The sequence below is a fragment of the Arachis hypogaea genome, chromosome 5 (genome assembly GCF_003086295.3).
Source record: "Arachis hypogaea cultivar Tifrunner chromosome 5, arahy.Tifrunner.gnm2.J5K5, whole genome shotgun sequence".
NCBI classification, from domain to species: domain Eukaryota; kingdom Viridiplantae; phylum Streptophyta; class Magnoliopsida; order Fabales; family Fabaceae; genus Arachis; species Arachis hypogaea.
The window spans coordinates 16801513-16817843 of record NC_092040.1 but is presented as its reverse complement, the minus strand read 5'-3'; the positions used below and the strand labels follow the sequence as shown (position 1 = coordinate 16817843).

At 39.6% G+C, this 16331-nt stretch overlaps 1 non-coding gene across 1 annotated transcript; it reads left to right on the top strand.

Annotated features, from left to right (window-relative positions):
- Positions 1–15110: 15110 nt before the first annotated feature.
- Positions 15111–15214, top strand: LOC112805088 (small nucleolar RNA R71). Its single transcript, XR_003203698.1, has one exon. It is a non-coding gene; the product is annotated as a small nucleolar RNA R71 (small nucleolar RNA).
- Positions 15215–16331: the final 1117 nt, after the last annotated feature.

Here is a 16331-nt window from a genome sequence, read left to right as displayed (position 1 = left end):
TATTTCTTAGATGGATACTCGGGCTACAACCAAATTGTTGTAGACCCCAAGGATCAGAAAAAAACTTCATTTACTTGTCCATATGGTGTATTTGCTTATAGGAGAATGCCTTTTGGATTGTGTAATGCACCTGCAACATTCCAAAGGTGCATGTGATGAGCGGATAATTTAACGCTTTTTGGCATTGTTTTTAGCATGTTTTAATTAGTTTTTATTATATTTTTATTAGTTTTTATTTAAAATTCAATTTTCTAGACTTTACTATAAGTTTGTGTGTTTTTCTGTAATTTCAGGTATTTTCTGGCTGAAATTGAGGGACCTGAGCAGAAATTTGATTCAGAGGCTGAAAAAGGACTGCATATGCTGTTGGATTCTGACCTCCCTGCACTCGAAATGGATTTTTTAGAGCTACGGAAGCCCAATTGGCGCACTCTCAATTGCGTTGAAAAGTAGACATCCTGGGATTTCCAGCAATATTTAATAGTCTATACCTTGCCCAAGAATTGATGGCCCAAACCGGCGTTTCAAATCAGCTTCAGAATTCCCGGCGTTTAACGCCAGAACTGGCACAAAAGTTGGAGTTAAATGCCCAAACTGGCACAAAAGCTGGCATTTAACTCCAGGAAAAGTCTCTACACATGAAAGCTTCAATGCTCAGCCTAAGCACACACCAAGTGGACCCCGAAAGTGGATTTTTACGTCATTTACTCATTCTTGTAAACCCTAGGTCACTAGTTCACCATAAATAGGACTTTCTGCTATTGTATCTGTACCTCATGACACAATACACGTTTCATATTGTATCTTCTATGGCATGAGTCTCTAAACCCCATGGTTGGGGGTAAGGAGCTCTGCTGTGTCTTGACGGATTAATGCAATTACTACTATTTTTCATTCAATCACGCTTGCTTCTATTCCAAGATATCACTTGTTCCTCAACTTGAAGAATGTGATGAGCCGTGACACTCATCATCATTTTTATCTATGAACGTGTGCCTGATAACCACCTCCGTTCTACCTTAGATTGAGTGGATATCTCTTGGATTCTTTAATCAGAATCTTCGTGGTATAAGCTAGAATCATTTGGCGGCCATTCATGAGAATCCGGAAGGTCTAAACCTTGTCTGTGGTATTCTGAGTAGGATTCAGGGATTGAATGACTGTGACGAGCTTCAAACTCGTGATTGTGGGGCGTTGGTGACAGACGCAAAAGAATCACTGGATTCTATCCCGACATGATCGAGAACCGACAAATGAATAGCCGTGCTGTGACAGAGCGCGTTGAACATTTTCACTGAGAGGATGGGAGGTAGCCATTGACAATGGTGAAACCCTACATACAGCTTGCCATGGAAGGAGCCTTGCGTGCATGAAGAAGAAGACAGTAGGAAAGCAGAGATTCAGAAGATAAAGCATCTCCAAAACCTCAAGTTGTTCTCTATTATTGCAAAACAAGTATTTATTTCATGTTCTTCTACTTTTCACAATTAAACCTGAGAATTATTGATATCCTGACTAAGAGTTACAAGATAACCATAGCTTGCTTCAAGCTGACAATATCCCTGGGATCGACCCTTACTCACGTAAGGTATTACTTGGACGACCTAGTGCACTTGCTGGTTAGTTGTGCAGAATTACAAAAGTGTGATTGCAATTTCGTGCACCAAGTTTTTGGCGCCGTTGCCGGGGATTGTTCGAGTTTGGACAACTGACGATCTATCTTGTTGCTTAGATTAGGAATATTTTACTTTCGTTAGTTTAGAGTCTTTTATTTGAGTCTAGTTTCATATTTTAAGTTTGGTGTCAATTGCATAGTCTTAGCTGTTTCTTTACCTATAAAAATTCTAAGTTTGGTGTTTTCTTTTTGTTGTCCTTTAAATTTTCGAAAATTTGTGTTTGATTTTCTAAAAATTTTATGTTTGGTGCCATTTTGTTATTTTTCTCTTTCCTTATTTCAAAAATCAAATCTTTTTCAAAATAATTTTCAATCATATCTTCTTAATTGCTAATTCCAAACTCTTTTTAATTAATTAATTAATTTAGTTTTCAATCTGGTTTGATTTTATTCTCTTTTGGTTTTCGAATTTTTATTTTATTTTTCATTTATTTTAGTTTATTATTTTCGGTTACTTTTAAAAAATATATATATAATAATATCCACATCATCTCCCTTTCTCCATCATGGACCTAAGTGGAATTGAGCAGTCCAGAAGGACTCTGAGGTCATATGCTAACCCCATTACAGCTGCATATGGAAGTAGCATCTGTATACCTCCCATTAAAGCAACCAGCTTTGAGCTAAATCCTCAACTCATTATCATGGTGCAGCAAAATTGCCAGTATTTCGGTCTTCCACAGGAAGAACCTACTGAGTTTCTGGCACAGTTCCTACAGATTGCTGACACAGTACGTGATAAAGAGGTGGATCAGGATGTCTACAGATTATTACTGTTTCCATTTGCTGTAAAAGATCAAGCTAAGAGGTGGTTGAATAACCAACCCACAGCAAGTATAAAAACATGGAGACAGTTATCAGACAAATTCCTGAATCAATTTTACCCTCCAAAAAGGATGACACAACTGAGGCTGGACATCCAAGGCTTTAAACAAGAGGATCATGAATCCCTTTATAATGCATGGGAGAGGTACAGAGGTATGCTAAGGAAGTGCCCCTCTAAAATGTTTTCAGAGTGGGTACAGTTAGACATATTCTACTATGGGCTTACAGAAAAAGCTCAGATGTGTCTAGACCACTCAGCTGGTGGATCTATACACATGAGGAAGACGATTGAAGAGGCTCAAGAGCTCATAGATACGGTTGCTAGAAATCAACATTTATACTCAAGCAGTGAGTCCTCTACAAAAGAAGAAGCTATGGCAGTAACTACGGATCCTAATCCTCAAGAATAGATTGTTGAGCTTAATCAGCAATTACTCCTGATGACAAAACAGTTAGCAGAATTTGAAGAGATGCTCCAAGAAACTAAAATTGCTAACAAGAATATAGAATCACAGTTGAATCAGACAAAACAGCAGCTATCTAAACAGATAACAGAAAAATGCCAAGCAATTTAACTAAGAAGTGGAAAGACATTGAATAACCCTGCTCAAAGTGGCAAAAAGCCAAGAAATGAACAACTGACAAAGGATATCCAAACCACTGCCCAAAATCCCTCTGAGGACAGTAAGAGCCCAGAGAGGAATACTCCTGGCGTTCAAACGCCAGAAAAGGAGGAAAAGTTGGCGTTAAACGCCCATTCCTTGCCCAGTTCTGACGTTCAAACGCCAATGAGGAATCAGACACCTGAGAATGCTAATAGTAACCCCTCTAAGAAGGCTTCTCCACCCACCTCTGTAGGAGATTTATTAAAGACTTTTCAAAGATTTATTAAAGGCTTTTTGGGACATGCTGGGTTCTATAGGAGATTTATTAAAGACTTTTCAAAGATTGCAAAACCCCTTAGCAACCTACTTGTCTCAAATACTCCTTTTGTTTTTGATAGAAAATGCATGGTAGCCTTTGATGAACTTAAAAAGAGACTCTCCTCTGTACCTATCATAGCACCACCAAGTTGGGATCTTCCCTTTGAACTAATGTGTGATGCATCTGATTTTGCTGTTGGTGCTGTCCTAGGACAGAGGAAAGACAAGCTAGTACATGTAATCTACTATGCTAGCAAGGTCCTTAATGAGAATCAAAGGAACTATACCACCACAGAGAAAGAACTTTTAGCCATAGTTTTTGCTTTTGATAAGTTTAGATCATATCTTATTGGCTCAAAAGTAATTGTGTTCACTGATCATGCAGCACTCAAGTACTTGCTTACCAAACAAGAATCTAAGCCTAGACTGATAAGGTGGATCTTTCTGTTCCAAGAATTTGATATTGAGATTAAAGATAGGAGCGGGGCAGAGAACAAAGTAGCCGACCACCTCTCAAGGATTCCACAGGAAGAAGAAATGTAGCAAGTTGCAGTAAATGAAAGCTTTCCTGATGAACAATTGATGATGATTCAAGTAGCCCATTGGTTCGCAGACATAGCCAACTTCAAGGCTATTGGGGAGTTACCAACAAACATCAACAAGCACATGAGGAGGAAGCTAATCAAGGATGCCAAACACTACATCTGGGATGACCCCTATTTGTTCAAAAAGTGTACTGATGGTGTCCTAAGAAGGTGTATATCCCACGAAGAAGGGCATGAAGTGTTATGGCAATGCCATGGATCAGCATATGGAGGTCACTTTAGTGGAGAAAGGACAGCAGCAAAGATGCTCCAATCCGGATTTTACTGGCCAACAGTGTTTAAGGATGCCAAGGAAATGGTGTTAAGATGTGATGAATGTTAAAGGGATGGTAATCTAACCAAGAGGAATGAGATGCCACAGCAATACATACTAGAGCTAGAACTATTTGATGTATGGGGAATAGATTTCATGGGACCCTTCCTAACCTCTTACTCAAATAGCTACATATTAGTGGCTGTTGATTATGTTTCAAGATGGGTAGAGGCCATAGCTACTGCAACAAATGACAACAAGGTTGTGATAAGCTTCTTGAAAAGGAACATCTTCAGCAGATTTGGAGTTCCCAGAGCTCTCATTAGTGATGGGGGATCACACTTCTGCAACAAACAATTGGAAGCACTCCTTCTCAGATATGGAGTAAAACACAGTGGCAACTCCATACCACCCACAAACCAACAGGCAAGTCGAGATCTCCAACAGAGAGCTGAAACGAATCCTTGAAAAAACTGTTGGAAGCTCACAAAAGGACTGGTCTAGGAAGCTAGACGATGCTCTATGGGCCTACAGGACAACCTTTAAGACCCCCATTGGGATGTCACCATACCAGCTAGTATTTGGCAAGGCTTGCCATTTACCAGTTGAACTAGAGCACAAAGCTTTCTGGGCTCTAAAACTACTCAATTTTGATGAGAAGGCTGCTGGAGAAAAGAGATTAACGTAACTCAATAAACTGGAAGAATTTAGAAATCAAGCATATGAGAATGCAAAAATCTACAAAGAGAACACAAAAAGGTGGCACGACCAAAAGATAGCAAGAAGAGAGTTCACTGAAAGACAAAAGGTGTTACTCTACAACTCAAGACTCAAGTTCTTCCTTGGAAAACTTAAGTCTCGATGGTCAGGACCTTTCACCATACTCAAGGTGTTTCCCTATGGTCATGTGGAGCTCATGGAAGACAAGACTCAGAGAACTTTTTCTGTCAGTGGCCATAGACTCAAACACTACTTGGGAGGCTCATTGGAGGAGCAGAGAGTGAGCTACAAGCTCAGCTAAAGATGAAGGAATGTCAAGCTAATGACAATAAAGAAGCGCTAGTTGGGAGGCACCCCAACACTTTATCCTTTTGATTTAATTGCTTTCTTAGAAGTAGTTTAAATTCTGTGATAGTTTCAATTTTTTTAGGATTAGTTTATAATTGAAAGATTGGGAAGTTTGATATTTGCTTTGATAGTAGATCATTTTTACACTCTTTTATTTCTTTCTAATTGGGATTTGCAACTTGATGAATGCATGACTAATGATGAGTGAATGGGCTGAGGGCTAGCTAGAGTGCTAAGTTTGGTGTGGCCTCTCACCCACTTAATCTAGGCTTACATACAATTGAAAGAATGATTTTGAAGAGTAAGCCCAGAGATTAAGTTTGGTGTGGCCACCACTAATACTCACATAGCAACCCAATTCACCCAAGCTGAAAACACTTAATACTTTGGATAAGAATTGAACGTGATTTAATGAGTTCAATGGAGTTGGAATCGAAAGAAAATGAAAGGATTTATGTTGCTCCACTCTTATGAAAACATTAAATTCACAATGATGAAACCAATTTATTAAGATGCTAAGGAATTAAGTTTGGTGTCCCAAAGGACACCCATCAGTTGCAACCCAATTCACTCTTGATGAGAAGAAATATGAAGGGATATTTTGTCATTACTAATGGGATCAGTTTCATTTTTAGGAGATAAGATGGGCCCACATGGGGAACAACTCACAAACCAAGGAAGTTAAAGTGTACTTGCACTTTGGAACTCAACACACGTAGAAGACACAGTGAGGAAAAGAGTTGGCGCCTCTTCCCACACTAGGCGCCACTTCCCAAAGTGGGAAAACATTTAATCCCTTTTATTTCCCACCTTCAAACAACAACCATTCACCCACTATAAAAGCCTCACTCCCCATCTTCTCCCCCACTTCAATATCCCCTACAACACTCACCTTCGCATATCCTCTCATCTTCTACTATCCCCTACTTTCTTCCTTCTTTTCTTGATTGGGACAATCAAGTCCTAAGTTTGGTGTTGGAGCAAAACCTTGTTTTGCTTTCTTTTTCTTTCGAACCCCCTATCTTTTTTCCACACTCTCCCAACCTAATGGCACCACCAAAAAGCTCAGCCTCAAAGAAAAGAAGAACAAGGGAACCAACCTCTGGATCCTCAAGCTCTTTCAACACCTACAAGTTCCTCTCCACATTCAACCAAAATCAATTTTATGGTTGGGTGAGTGAGAGGGAAATCATCCCAGAAGTTGGATTTCAACTAGGGAGGAATGAACAAATTGAGATCAACATTGAGATTGAGCAAAGGGGTTGGTGATGATGAGATTTTGGAAGTTGCACAATCGGCAAAAATTCCTTCCGGCAAGTGCACCGGTTATCGTCAAGTAAAAACTCACAATAGAGTGAGGTCGAATCCCACAAGGATTGGTTGAGTGAGCAATTCGGATTAGAAGTGTGTTCTAGTTGAGCGGAATCAAGATTTAGATGAGATTTGCGGAATCTTAAATTGTATGAATTAAAGAGCGAGAAGCTAAATTGCTGAAATTAAAAAGGGATCTGGGTGATTGCATGAATTTAATTGCAGAATGTAAAGAGAAAGTGGTAGATCAGAAATGGGGAATTCATTGGGTTTCAGGAGATATTGAGATCTCCGAATCAAAACATTTTTATCCCTTCCTCAACCAATGCATTCATTGAATTTTTGCTTGGCAATCTTATATGATTGGATCCCAATCCCTTGGCTCACCAATTCTCTCTAAAAACAAACAAATTCCCAATCCCTTGGTTTAAATGTTCATAAGAAAAGATGATGCTCGATCACTGATTATACCACACAGTTTCATGAACCACAATTTGGTAGGATTACATGTCACAATATCCATCCAAACCCCAATCCAATTCACTATGAGAAAGCTTCTCTAGCATGAATCCTCCATTCCTTTCCCAAGGTTCCGAAGGATTCCAATTATGGATAGTTTCTTTCCCAAGACAACTAACCAATAGAATTAGATCGAGAAGCTTTCTAACAAAATTCAAGAGAAAAGATTGAAGAAGAAGATAAAAACTATTATTGATTCATTGAATTACAATAGAGCTCCCTAACCCAATGAAAGGGGGTTTAGTGAGTCATAGCTCTGAATTCAATTACACAAAGTCTGAAAACTAGAAAAATGATCAAAAAGTCCCAAAGTCCTCCCTTTAACTTAAATTCTATCCTATTTATACACTTTCTAAATTGAGCTTCTGTTGTGTTTCTTAGGCTTTGAGGCCTTTCCTTGATTTCCTTTTGCTTTGGGTTTATGATCCATAATCCTGATGAGGCTGCTGATCCAATTCTGTAACATTCATTGAGCCAACTTAGTGATAATCAAGTAATGACACATGACTCAACAAATTGAAATTCCAAACTCATCAATTCTTCAGGCCCAATCCCATAAACCATGATATTCAATTGGGTTTCATACCAGAGTACGTTTAAGTTAATGTTTGTGCTCAAATGCTAACTTAAACTGCAATATCTTTGGCCCAGAAACCTTTTCAATAGTGGCGTTTAAGTTGTAGTTTAAGCTTCAGTTTAAGGTTAAACTGAAGCTTAAACGTGGAAATGGAAGAAAGCAACCCAGGAGTGTGAAATGTCGAACACGTTTAAGCTTCAGTTTAAGGTTAAACTGAAGCTTAAACGTGGAATTGAAGAAAGCAATCCTGGAGGGTGGAATGGTCGAACACGTTTAAGCTCCAGTTTAAGGTTAAACTGGAGCTTAAACGTGGAAATGAGAAAGCAACCCTGGAGGAGAATAATAGTCGAACACGTTTAATCTCCAGTTTAAGGTTAAACTGGAGCTTAAACGTGGGAATGAGAAAGCAACCCTGGAGGAGAAAAAATAGTCAAACACGTTTAAGCTCCAGTTTAAGGTTAAACTGGAGCTTAAACGTGGGAATGCTCCCTGGTGCATTTCTCAATTCTGGCGTTTAACTTCCAGTTTAAGGTTAAACTGGAGGTTAAACGCCAGTTTCAGCATTCCTCAGCTTTCATGATTCTGGCGTTTAAGCTCCAGTTTAAGCTTAAACTGGAGCTTAAACGCCACTTCCCAGTATTATATGGTTTGGCAGTTTAAGTTCCAGTTTAAGCTTAAACTGGAACTTAAACTCCACATGTGATATTCAAGCTTCCTTTATTGATTTTGTTGCTTCCTTGCCTAGCCTCTTCTTCCCTGAAATCATCCAAACAACTGCATCAAAGTCTTGCAAAATTTCATGAGAAATCTTCCATTCATAGCATTCAAGTAATATAACTAAAAACTCATGGAATTTGCATCAAAATCATACTGTTTGGATGGTTCATTGCTTTGTTATTCATTTAACCATTCTTGGTTACTTTAAGCTCAAGAAAATGCACAAAACAACTAAAACTAACAGAAAAATGCTAGTGAAACTAGCCTAAGATGCCTTGGCATCACAACACCAAACTTAATACTTGCTTGTCCCTAAGCAAGTCCTGAGTTATTTGAGAAGAAAGTATGAAACAGAAAGCAATTACATTGGCTATATTAGCAAGCATTTGAAGTTCATCAGAGGGGTTTTATGCAGAAAGTTGCAGCATCACTTTTTCATTCTTATCAGGTAAGATTATCACTTTTTCATTGCATCCATCAAACACTGTTATGGCCTCTTGTTATTCTTATGTCCTTGGCACTTTTCCCTTCTTTGTTTTTCTTTTTCTTATAGCTCCTTTGCTCTTTGTTTGCTCAGTGTCATGTGTTGCACAAGCCTTTGGCATTTTCTTTTTCTTATCAGTGCACTACACATATCCACTACAGGCATTTTAGTTCACATTTCTTCTTGAGACATTGGTGCCCAGTACCTCTTTGTGTGACTAAATGTTTTGTATTTAGGTTGCTCTTGATAATGGACTTTTGGTTGATAATCCCGGGTTAGTTAACCCAAGTTACCAAGTGTTGAAACACTCCTCAGAACCTATTCATCCAAGCATATCCTTAATACATAAACACCACAGGCATTTGTCTCAGAAGTTCAAACCATTGGTGCCTAGCTTATTTTCTCAATTTTTTTCTTTTTGGTTGCCCTTTTTCAGTGGCTTTTTCTTCTTCTTTTTCTTTCTTTTTCATGGCCAAAGACATTTATTCATCAAGATCCATAGACAGTATTCAAACTTCTACACAAAAATGATAATTCTACACTCAATTTCCAGTGATCTGACTAAACAATCAAGCATGCATACCACCACTTAATTCTACTTGATTTGTCACTAATTGAGCCAAGTTACTTTTGTTCAAACTTTTCTTTTATTTTTGGAAACAGAACAAGCATGGCAAGCATTTGTTTAAGAAGGTGAAGTTATATCCAAACATCTAGGCATTCACTTTATTCAAAGCAGTAAACCAACACTCATACTAAAAACTTCACATTCCAGAAAGATTCAACAATTACAGTTTAAACCAGAACAAGCATGCTTTTGTTTGCCTTTTAAAGAATGGTCAAGGAACAACACCACCTTGTGAAATTTCTTGTTTTCTCTTTGTTGCCAGGAAATAATTTGATTTCTCCTTCTTCTCCTAGTTGTTGCTTCATGTTCTTTCTAAAATCCTTGTTTCCTTTCCTGCAAAGAGTGATGAAGTTGCTTGCTTCTCAAGCACTTGAGTGGTTAGCTCAACTATGTATGGGCAAGTGTCTGAGTCTTAAGTTGGTGTGTGAACACCAAACTTAGTCTCCTACTTACTCCTTTGCTCTTTGAATCCTTGAATTCTCCTTGGAATGAAGTTGCTGCTAAGGATTTTAAGCATTTCTGTGATTGCTTAGAATGGTTGTTCCTTTCATATAATTCAAAGGTTGTTATGTTTAGTTGATCTGTATGGTGGAACACCAAACTTAGAGTCACACATTCCCCTTTGAATTATTGATCCACGAATTCATTGTTTGGTGTGAAACACCAAACTTAATTCTTTGCAATGCACAGAAACTGCTTCACCTTTTTATTGAAACAAATAAAAGAAACAGCAAAGGAGTATTACCTCAGGTTGGGTTGCCTCCCAACGAGCGCTTCTTTAACGTCATTAGCTTGACGGTCAGCTTCCTCAGTTGAGGTGATATTTAACCTTGTCCTTCTCCTCCACATCTCCTAAGTAATGTTTGAGTCTTTGACCATTCACAGTGAAGGTTCGTTGTGATTTTTCTTCCATGATTTCTACTTGTCCATATTGGGAGACCTTGGTGACAAGGAATGGTCCAGACCACCTTGATTTTAGCTTCCCTGGAAATAGCTTCAGCCTAGAATTGTAGAGCAATACTTTTTGTCCCTCTTCAAATTTCCTTGGGGCTATATTGCTGTCATGCTTCTTCTTTTCTCTTTCTTTGTAAATTTTGGCATTCTCATAAGCTTCAGTTCTGAATTCTTCCAACTCTTGAATTTGCAACATCCTTCTTTCTCCAGTAGCGTTGCTGTCCAAGTTCAAGAGTTTCAAGGCCCAGAATGCCTTGTGCTCCAACTCCAGTGGCAAATGGCAAGCTTTTCCATATACTAGTTGGTAAGGAGACATTCCAATTGGTGTTTTGAAGGCTGTCCTATATGCCCAAAGAGCATCATCTAGCTTAATCGACCAGTCCTTCCTTGAAGTTCCCACAGTCTTTTCCAGGATTCGTTTGAGTTCCCTATTAGATATTTCGGCTTGCCCACTTGTCTGTGGATGGTATGGTGTGGCTACCTTGTGTTTGACTCCATATTTTAGAAGCAATGCCTCTAATGGTTTGTTGCAGAAGTGGCTTCCTCCATCACTGATGATTGCTCTTGGAACCCCAAAACGGTAAAAAATGTGTTTTCTGAGGAAGTTCATGACTACCTTATTATCATTGGTTGGAGTTGCAATTGCTTCAACCCATTTGGAGACATAGTCTACTGCCACAAGAATGTAATTATTTGAGTATGAGGTGGGAAAGGGTCCCATGAAATCTATCCCCCATACATCAAACAATTCAAGTTCCAGAATGAATTGTTGTGGCATTTCATTTCTTCTTGACAGGTTCCCCGCTTTCTGGCATTCATGGCAGTGCTTCACTAGTTCCTTTGCATCTTTGAAGATAGTGGGCCAATAAAAACCACACTGCAGCACCTTAGCTGCTGTTCTTTCTCCTGCAAAATGTCCTCCATAAGTGGAGCCATGGCAGTCCCATAAGACTTCCCTTCCTTCTTCCTCTGATATGCATCTTCTGAGTATGCCATCCGAACATTTTTTGAACAAGTATGGTTCGTCCCAGATGAAGTATTTGGCATCATTTACCAATTTCTTCCTTTGATGCTTGTTAAATTCCAACGGCAAACTCCCAGTGGCCTTGAAGTTTGCTATGTCTGCAAACCAGGGTGCTTTGTGAATTACCATGAGTTGTTCATCAGGAAAGCACTCATTTATATGTGTGCTTTGTGTGCTTCCTTCTTCACATGGTATCCTTGATAAATGGTCTGCCACCTTGTTCTCCACACCCTTCTTGTCTTTGATTTCAACGTCAAATTCCTGCAACAAAAGAACCCATCTAATAAGTCTTGGTTTGGATTCTTGTTTAGCAAGTAAGTATTTTAAAGCTGAATGATCAGTGAAGACAATGACTTTAGATCCAATGAGATAGGATCTAAATTTGTCAAATGCAAATACTATTGCCAAGAGTTCTTTTTCAGTGGTTGTGTAATTCCTTTGGTTATCATTCAAGACTTTACTGGCATAATAAATCACATGTACCAAATTGTCTTTCCTTTGTCCTAACACTGCCCCAACAGCAAGGTCTGATGCATCACACATCAGTTCAAAAGGTAAGTTCCAATCAGGTGGGGCAATGATAGGTGCAGAGGAAAGTTTTTGCTTCAAAGGTTCATAGGCTAGCATGCAATTTTTATCAAATACAAAGGGTGTATCAGAGACAAGCAAGTTACTCAAAGGTTTGGCTATTTTAGAAAAGTCTTTAATAAACCTTCTGTAAAAGCCAACGTGTCCCAAAAAACTTCTAACTGCCTTGACATTACTTGGTGGAGGTAGTTTTTCAATGAGTTCCACCTTAGCTCTGTCCACCTCAATGCCTCTATTAGAGATTTTGTGGCCAATGACTATTCCTTCTGTGACCATGAAATGACACTTTTCCCAGTTTAATACTAGGTTGGTCTCTTGGCATCTCTTAAGCACCAAGGCAAGGTGGTGTAGGCAGCTAGGAAAAGAATCTCCAAACACAGAAAAATCATCCATGAAAACCTCAATAAATTTTTCAATCATGTCCAAAAAGATGGACAGCATGCATCTGTGGAAAGTGGCAGGTGCATTGCACAATCCAAAGGGCATGCGTCTATAAGCAAAAACTCCATATGGACAAACAAATGATGTTTTCTCTTGATCTCTTGGATCAACTACTATCTGATTATAGCCTGAGTATCCATCCAGAAAGCAATAGTAAGCATGTCCTGCAAGCCTTTCAAGCATCTGATCCATGAATGGGAGTGGGAAATGATCTTTTCTGGTGGCTTCATTGAGCTTCCTGTAGTCTATGCACATCCTCCACCCAGTGACAGTTCTTGTGGGTATGAGTTCGTTCCTCTCATTTGGCACCACAGTTATGCCACCTTTCTTGGGAACTACATGGATGGGACTAACCCATGGGCTATCAGAAATGGGGTAGATTACCCCTGCCTGCCATAACTTCATGACCTCCTTTTGTACCACTTCTTTCATGACGGGATTCAATCTTCTCTGAGCTTGAATGGAGGGTCTAGCATCCTCTTCTAACAAGATTTTATGCATGCATATGGATGAACTTATCCCCTTCAAATCAGCTAGGGTCCATCCAATGGCATCTTGATGAGTTTGTAGCACCTTGATCAATTCTTCTTCCTGTTCTTGGCTCAGGGCAGAGCTAATGATAACAGGATGGCTCTCATCACTACCCAAGTATGCATACTTGAGATTAGGGGGCAATGCTTTGAGCTCAGGTTTTGGTGCTTCCTTCTCTTCTTTCACTCTCTCTGGCCTGCTTGGCATGGTTGTTTCAGCAGCCTTGATGTCACTAACTTCAATATCCTTGATGAACTCCTCCTCTGCCACTTCCTTTGTTGTTTCCTCAAAGGTTTCTTGTACTGCAATATCCACTACATCCACCCTCATGCATTCCTTTAGTGATTCTGATGGATAGCTCATTGCCTTGAATACGTTAAACACCAATTTCTCATCATGTAGTCTAAGAGTGAGTTCACCCTTTTGGACATCTATGATGGCTCCAGCAGTAGCCAGGAAGGGTCTTCCCAGGATTATCGAAGCTTTGGCTTCTTCCTCCATATCTAACACCACAAAATCAGCAGGAAATATAAAATTTCCCACTTTCACCAACAAATCCTCAACTATCCCATGAGGGAATTTAAAAGTTCGATCTGCCCATTGGAGGGCCATTCTTGTTGGTTTGGCTTCCTCAATCTTCATTTTTCTCATCATTGTTAGAGACATCAAATTGATACTGGCCCCTAAGTCACACAAGGCCTTCTCCACCATGACTTCTCCTATGATGCAGGGGATTTGGAAACTGCCTGGATCCTTCAATTTCTGAGGCAATTTGTGTTGAATGATGGCACTGCATTCTTCAGTCAACAACACAGTTTCATCATTTCTCCAGCTTCTTTTCTTAGTCATTAATTCCTTTAAGAATTTTGCATAGAGTGGCATTTGCTCTATTGCCTCAGCAAACGGAATGTTGATTTGAAACTTCTTGAAAATCTCCAAGAATCTGGAGAATTGGCCATCCTTTTCACTTTTCATCAAACGTTGAGGATATGGTGCCTTGGGTGTATAAGGCTTCAGGACCTCTTTTTCTTTTTCTTTTGTTGCAGACGGTGTAAAAGGTTGTCCCTGTTCTTTGTCTCTCACATTTTCCTTTGCTTCATCCTCTGTGGTTTCCTTTGAGATCTCCTTTAGCTTCTTTCCACTTCTGAGGGTTATGGCCTTACATTCTTCCCTTGCAATAGCCTTGGCAGCATGAGAAACGCTTGGCCCAGGGGTTTGCTTAGACAAATACCCAATTTGATTTTCTAGCTTCTGGATGGCAGCTCCTTGGTTTTGCAAGTTAGAATTTACTTCTTCCTTAAAGGCTTTCAATTCGGTTATGTCTTGACCCATGGTTACAAGCATTCCTTCTATCCTGTTTAATTGATCTTGAAATTGTTGGTTCGGATTAGGTTGGGCAGGTTGATTATTTTGGCCATGATATGGTGGTTGGGAGTAAGTGTTTTGTGTGGGTTGGTATGATCTTTGATTGGAGTTTTGATATGTGGAATTGTTATGTTGGTTGGGGTTGTAAGGTTTGTGGTTTTGTGGTTGGGTTTGCTGGTTTCCCCACCCAAAGTTTAGGTGGTTTTTCCAGCCTGGGTTGTAAGTGTTGGAATGTGGATCATATGGTTGCCTTTGTTGATTTCCCACATAGTTGGCCTCTTCCCAATCACCTCCTTCAGTGCTTACTTCCTCTTAATCTTGTGTGTGTATTGCAGCCACTTGATTTGTTTTTAATTTCCTGGTGAGCTCTGCTAGTTGCTTGGCAAACACCTTGTTTTGGGCTAGAATTGTATCAACATGGTTCAGCTCCATAACTCCCTTAGTGTTGTGTCTCTCTGAAGCATAGTAGTACTCATTCTCAGCCAGTGTCTCAATCACTTCAATGGCTTCTTCCACAGTCTTTTTCCTGTTCAATGAACCTCCTGATGAATGGTCTACAGCCTTCCTTGATTCATAAGAAAGTCCATCATAGAAAATATGCAATTGCACCCAGTCATGGAACATGTCTAGTGGGCATTTCCTTGTCAAATCCTTGAACCTCTCCCATGCCTCGTAGAGAGTTTCACCATCTTGTTGTCTAAAAGTCTGAACCTCAGATCGAAGCCTATTGACCTTTTGTGGGGGGTAGAAACGTGCCAGAAACTTGCTTTCCACCTCATCCCAGGTTGTTAGGCTCCCCCTTGGGAATGATTCCAGCCACTTAGCTGCCTTGTCCCTAAGTGAAAATGGGAACAAGAGCAGTTTATAGGCATCTTCCTGGACTCCATTGGACTTCACAGTGTCGCAAATTCTCAGGAATTTTGTGAGATGTTGGTTTGGATCTTCATTAGCACTCCCACCAAAGGAACAATGATCCTCCACTAGTGATATTAGCTGTGGTTTGAGTTCAAAATTGTTGGCCTGAGTGGGTGGTTTTTGAATGCTGCTACCACAATTCCCAAAGGTTGGGTTTATGTATGAACCAAGAACCCTCCTCTCAGGAATGGCATTGTTTCCATCAGCTCTCTCATGGTTGTGAACTTCTCTATCCATGTTGAGATCTAGAGCTTCCTCAAAATTGTCCTCAGATTCTCCTTCAGATTCTTCTTCTCTCAGTACTCTCTTCCCTCTTGCTTCCCTTCTAAGTTTATGAAGGGTCCTCTCTGGTTCGGTATATGGAGGAGTTGATGTCTCTCCTCTCCTACCTGTCATACAAGAACACAGCACAGGCAACAAACAAGTGAAATACTCTTGGTTAATGGAAGAGTATGGTTAGAGCAGTTGAGAAATTAATTCAAATAGTTAGTGGGTCAGTGAGTTAGTTGCTTGAATTTAAAGGCATAAAGAAAGAGAACAAGTAACAGAGTGCAGAAATTAAATTCAACAAGTAACTTGAACTGAATTAACAAAACAAAAAAAATGCTCAATCTAGTTAACTTCCAATTTCAGAATTGTCAATCGAAAACCAATCCCCGGCAACGGCGCCATAAACTTGATGCTGAGATTTTAGGAGTTGCACAATCGGCAAAAATTCCTTCCGGCAAGTGCACCGGTTATCGTCAAGTAAAAACTCACAATAGAGTGAGGTCGAATCCCACAAGGATTGGTTGAGTGAGCAATTCGGATTAGAAGTGTGTTCTAGTTGAGCGGAATCAAGATTTAGATGAGATTTGCGGAATCTTAAATTGCATGAATTAAAGAGCGAGAAGCTAAATTGCTGAAATTAAAAAGGGATCTAGGTGAT